The following is a 6,328-nucleotide window of genomic DNA, read 5'->3' as shown; positions in this document are numbered from 1 at the left end:
AATCTATAGCAGGGCCAAACTCCACTTAGACCGGCTGAGGTAACATTGCTGGCACCTGAGAGTCACAGGATCCCAGCCAAGGGAAGGGGAAGCACAGGCCTGTCACTTGAAAGGGGTGCACTCAGGGGACTGGAGAAGGGTCCAAGAAGGCACAGCCTGCCCAGAGATCAGGAGAGCAAGCCCTGCAAAATGGCAGCCAATTTTGATTTTGAAGACATCAAGAGATGGAGAATCCACCACTTCCCTTGGCCCTTTTTTCAAATGATTAATCACCCTCACTGTTCATAATGTCTGCCTTATTTCTAAATTGAAATTTTTCTGGCTTCAGCTTGGAAACTGGTGGGTTTTGTTCTGCCTTTGTCTGCTAGATTAACTAACCCTTTAGTATGTGGTATTTTCTTCCCATGAAGGTACTTACCCCCTGTAATCAAATTGTTTCTCAGTCTTCTTTCTGAGAAGCTAAGCATTTTGAGCTCCTTAACCCTCACTGTAAGGCATTTTCTCCAGCCCTTCACACGTTGTTGTGGCTCTTTTCTGCAGCCCCTCTAATTTCTCCAATGTCCTTATTAAAATGTGGACATACACTAGAACTGGATGTAGTTACGTCTCACCAATGCCTAAGAGAGAGATAAAATTATCTCTCTACTCCTCCTCCTCATCACTCCACTGTTGATTCATCATAGGATCACACTAGCGCTTTCTGACACAGGATCACACTGGGAGCTCATGTAAAGTTTCTCCTCCACTACGACCCCTAAACTAGCTCTGATCGTCGTTGGGGTCACACACAGAAGCTTTCCCAGAGATGGACACACATGATGGTATCATGCTAGTGATGGAGACAAGGCAGTGACACTGACTAACAGCAAAGAGAAGATGACTCTGCCCTGTGCACAAAGGGAAAACCCCAAGAGGATGTGCACAGAACCTTCTCATGCTTATCCCCTCGGCGAATCACCTACAAACCCAGGGACACATTCCATCCGCAGCTGTAACTTGTAACCCAGCTGATTTCTGTGAGTCTGCTGGCAGGGAACTGCAGACTGATTCTGTGCTGCAATATTTACAGTCACTTCAGTCAGAGGTGAAAGTAAGCCGGTACGGACCGCACCGGCTTCTGCGGGTGGGATTTAAAGAACTCAGAGCTCCCGCCACTGCGGGGAGCCCAGAGCCTTTTAAATCCCGCCCACGGCTCGGCGGCCGGGCTGGGGCTGGGATTTAAAGGGCCGGGAGCTCCTGCCACAGCGGGGAGCCCAGAGCCCTTTAAATCCCGCCCGCGGCTCAGCGGCCAGGCTGGGGCCGGGATTTAAAGGGCTCAGAGCTCCGCGGCGGCCGAGCCCAGGCCCTTTAATTTGCCCCTGAGCCCCAGGGGCTCCCAGCCACCTCTGAAGCTGGGAGCCCCCGGTTGATTTAAAGGCCCTGGGGCTCCAAGCCACAGCCAGTGCCCCAGGTCCTTTAAATCTTGAGAAGCGCAGCCTCTTCCGGATGAGGCCCCACCCCCTCAGGACTCCGGCAATACCGGTAAGTCCTGAAAGTTACTTTCGCCCCTGGTTTCAGTTCAGCAATAGTAGGAGCAGTGCTGAGACATATAGTAGGAGCAGTGCTGAGACATATCAAGGGGATAATGGGGAATGATACAGAACAGTAAATGTACAAGGGAAATGTGCACTTGATAGGCAGTTCAGCCTGCTCTGCTTCCCAATATACCAGGATTTTCTCCCTAACGTCCCCAGGATTTGATGCAGGAATGATCAGATTTACCTTTGATGCTCAGCATGAAGTGGCAATCTCTCCATTGATGGTGACTTGGTGTGGGGATCGGGATCCAGATTCCACCATCGCTCTGCTCGCCTCAGTGTCTCAGACAATCCCATTCACTCTGCAAGGACACCGACATTTTACTGTTGGTCTGTGCTGCTCTTGTGTACGATGCACAGAAACTTAGTGCTGCCTCTTCTGGATTCTTACAGGGCTTACAGGGGACAGCAGCCTCATCCTGTCCTTGACAGCTGTTGGGATCTCCCTTGTGGCTGAGGATAATGATCATTACTGAATTGTCCTCACAGGGGTATTAAATCCTATTTTGCTTGTTAAAACAGCAGAAACATCATAGCCATAGCAATTCCTGTTCAAACCTCCAGGGAATCTCTCTTTTCATCATGCCCTGTCAGTGGCAGATTTAGAGGTAGTGGGGCCCTGTGCTCAGCTTCATTTTTGGTGCCCCTCCTTGGGACACAGCCAAGAAAAAGAACATTCTCTCTTATCTCCCTCCCACCCCCATTTTTCATTCTTTTTTTCTTCATCCTCCACCTATAAGTAATAGGAAGTAAATGAAAATAAAGTGAGTTACCTTGATTGTTTTGTAGTCTAACTTATTTTTCCACAGACCACTCGAAAATCGCTGAGGGTCTCGGTGGACCACTTAATGATCTTTCCAAATATTGTGTGTACCGTTAGCTAATTATTGTGAAGCGCTTTGGATAAGAGCACTTTATACAAAAAAACCTGTAAAAAATATTGGGGGGCGGGGTCTGGCCAGGACTTAGAGTGCGGGAGAGGGCTCAGGGCTGGGGGTGTAGGGTCTGGGAGGAAGCTAGGGTGCAGGAGTAGACTGGGGGTTGGGGTGCAGGGTCTGGCCAGGAGTTAGGGTGCGGGAGGGGGCTCAGGGCTGGGATAGGGGGTTGAGATGTGGAGAACTTACCTGGGGCAGCTCCCATTTGTTGCGACAGGTGCAGGTGGGGATGTAGGGGGGAGGGTGCAGGAGCCCCCCTTTCGTGCTCAGGGTGGGGATGGGGGGTTCAGGAGTCAGAGCATGGGGTGTGTGGGTGCTCCCAGCCCCCTGCCCTGAGTGGCTCACAACGGGGGGTTGGGGGGAGGGATGTGTAGGGGGACTGCAGGGGGCCCGCCTTTGCTCCACCTTTACCCGATTCCACCCCTTTCGCCAAGGCCCAGCCCCTGCCACCACCTCTTCCCCACCTCCTCCCCCAAGCGCGCTGCAGCCCCGCTCCTCCCCCCCTCTCCCAGAGTGCCCTCAGCACCAGCAAACAGCTATTCGGTGGGGGGGGCAGTGCTGGGAGGGATGGGGAAGAGCAGGAACATGGCATGCTCAGGGGAGGGGCGGGGCGGGGAAGAGGTGGGGGAGGGGGAAGCTTGACTGCTGGTAGGGGCAGAGCCTGCAGCAGGAGCCCCAGGAGCCGGCAGGACAAAGCTTCTGCCCCTGCAACTGCCCGGCCCTGGGTTCCCCTGTCCTTGGGGAGGGGGGGATGTGACAGGGCACCCTGTGTTTTACTGTAAATCCACCTCTGTGCCCTGTATGTGTGTCAGTCAGGAGTCCAAGGCTTAGGCAGATTTATATATACACCTAGACACTTATCCGCATCTTTAAAACATTTAAAAAGTTCACCCTTAGGATTCCAACTAAGCTGCAAAGTCACTGGAGCTCAGGTTCCTAAGTCATGTACGTGTTTTGAAAGTTTGAGGCAGAATTAAATAGCAGTTTCTCCACACATATTTATTATTTTTTCATCTGACACTGAAATGATCTTTAGGATAACGAGCTGTTTCACCAGAAATCATTTGTGTCGATTCATTATTTTATTCAACATGCAGGAATCCATTTAGGATCTTATGAACCTTCTGATCATTGCAAGATAACACATGTAACAAACAAATTTATTAAGACTGATAAAATCTATCCCAACTATAAAATTGCATAGGATGTCCTGGTACCAAAGTGAGTGACAAAATATTTAAAAAAACCCAATACCACCCATCGGGATCCAAGGGCAGTGCTCTGTAAAATACAGTTTTCTCAACTCAGTAAGAGCAAAGAAACACATGACATTCGTAACTAAAACCTTGAATTCCAGTCATTGGAATTCAGAGCACAGGAGAGCTATGATACCAGCTGGGGCAGTAGTAAGTATCAGCTCTAATCAACTAGGAACTCAGCCATCCCAAACTTAGCATGTACCCATGTTACCCAAGAAAACTCACATTGCCATGAGCTATGGGCCACCTAGATGTTAACTGCTTTGCTAGTTTTCCCAGATTGATTAATTCTCATATCAGGCACTCCTTCTGATTTTCTGTGAGCATCATACATTTACTTATGACTTTTCTCAGAGTCTCCTTAATGTTTCTGTTCCTCAGGCTGTAGATGAGGGTGGCCAGGGGAGTCAGGACTGTGTAGAAGAGAGAGAAGACTTTGTTGAGGTCTCTATGTGTGTCAGTTTCTGGTAAAATATAGACAATAATTATGGTCCCATAGTACATTGTCACCATGATGAGGTGAGAGGAGCAGGTTGAAAATGCCTTTCTCCTCCCGGTGGTGGACGGGATTCTCAGGATGATGGAGATGATAAAAACATAGGATGTCAGGGTTAATAGAAATGGGGTAGGGTGAATATGGAACAGAGTATAAAGGTCACCAATATGATCAGGCTGGTGTCACTGCAGGAGAGTTTAATCACTGTGGTGAAATCACAAAGGAAATGGTTAATTTCATTGTGGCCACAGAAATGTAACTGTGACATTAAACATGAAACTATAATATTTGGCATAAATCCACTCATCCAGGACACAGCTGCTAATTGCAGGCAAGTTCTGCCATTCATAAGAGCAGTGTAGTTTAGTGGATTGCATATGGCTAAATAGCAGTCATAGGACATCACTGCTAGGAGGTTACATTCTGAAGCTGCAAGACAACCAAAGAAATAATATTATACAATGCACCCTAGAACAGAAATGATTCTGTCCCCAGTCAGGAGACTGGCCAGCATCCTGGGCAGGATGGTGGAGCTGTAGCTGGTCTCCAAGCAGGAAGAAGTACATGGGGGTGTGAAGGTGCTGAACAGCCACAACTAGTGCAGCAATGAGGATGTTCCCGGCTATGGTTACAATGTAGATCACTAGAAATAGTAAGAAGAGAAGAATTTGCAGCTCCAAGAGATTGCCGAATCACAGAAGGATGAATTCTGTGATAAATGTTTGATTTTCTCCTTGTCCTGGAGCCATGAGCTGGACATAGATTCCCTCTTTCTCCATTCTCAATAAAATTTTCTAACAAGAGACAAAAAATAATGAGCATTGAAAGAGTTTGCTGTGCAACTGGACTTGGTAGATTTCCATCTATTTGATTCTAGGAAAGTTCAAAGTGCAAACAGAGAGTATAATTTACATGATCTCACAGAGACAAGTAACTGCTTTGGTCTGAGATTCCCTATTCCCTATTTTCCTGCCTAAATGGGCAGGAATACTGTTAATTTATGAGTCTTCTGCCTCCAACTTTTTTCATTCATTGACCCCTACTTTTTAAGGCTAGACAGGACTATATATTTAGGGTCGGTAGATATTTTTTAATAAACAATTTCCATGGATAATATCAAGGTTTATTTTTTCCTATTTGAATTACATAATCTATTTTAGATGAAATAGCCTGAAAGGATCATTGTGATTATGTAGCTTGTTCTCCTGTATATCATAGCACTTCTCCAGTTACTGCTGCATTCAGCCCAATATCTTGTGGTTGAGTAAAGTATTGACTAAATGGTGTAGCTATTGATTGACTATACTTGTGGTTCATTATTAAAAATGTTCAAGAGATAAAATGACCAAAGACAAAACAGTACAATATGAAAAGGAGACATACATACCCTCTTTTTGAGAAGCAATTCTTACATTGCAGCATGTTCTCCTTACATAGAAGCTGTGCTTCAGAGATACATATTTCAGAAAGTTGTTTTTATAGAATGATTTTACAAGTTAAAAACTCGTTACACATCATTAAAATCCAACATACCAGTTTGTAACAGTTCCTGAACTTGTACTTTTTTTTGGTACTTTTCTTATACTTCACTGTAATCAAGTCAATTTTCAATCTTTTTTCTAATCAATTTAACAATTTTAGCCCTTTAAATAACATTCTAAAGCATTTTCTCCACCCCACCCCCACATTTTTGTGGCTCTTTTCTTTCCCCTCTCCAATTTTTCAACATCCTTTCAAAACAGTAGACGTCCACCAGGACTGGATGCAGTTTGGTCTCACCAATGCCCAGTAGAGAGGTAAGATCAACTCTGTACTCATCACTCCCCTGTTTGTACATCTCAGGATCTCATTAGCCCCTAGTGTCATGGCATAACATGGGGAAGTCAGGTTAAATTGCTTGTACAATATGACCCCTAAACTTGCTGTGATGGTGGTGAGGGTCACAGAGCCGAGCTTCCCCAGAGAGGGTCATGAATGGGATAGCATTATGTTAGTGCCTGAGACTAAGGAGTGACACTGACCAACAGCACAGATGGGAAGATGACTCTGCCCCATGCACAA

At 46.3% G+C, this 6,328-nt stretch overlaps 1 pseudogene; it reads right to left on the bottom strand.

The window, feature by feature from the left end:
• Nucleotides 1–4,062: 4,062 nt before the first annotated feature.
• LOC135886071 (olfactory receptor 11L1-like) lies at nucleotides 4,063–6,085 on the bottom strand (annotated as a pseudogene).
• Between the last annotated feature and the right edge of the window lie 243 nt (nucleotides 6,086–6,328).

This window comes from Emys orbicularis, chromosome 12 (genome assembly GCF_028017835.1).
Source record: "Emys orbicularis isolate rEmyOrb1 chromosome 12, rEmyOrb1.hap1, whole genome shotgun sequence".
Taxonomy (NCBI): domain Eukaryota; kingdom Metazoa; phylum Chordata; order Testudines; family Emydidae; genus Emys; species Emys orbicularis.
Note: the sequence above shows the minus strand (reverse complement) of the source record. Positions and strands in the feature narration are given on the sequence as shown.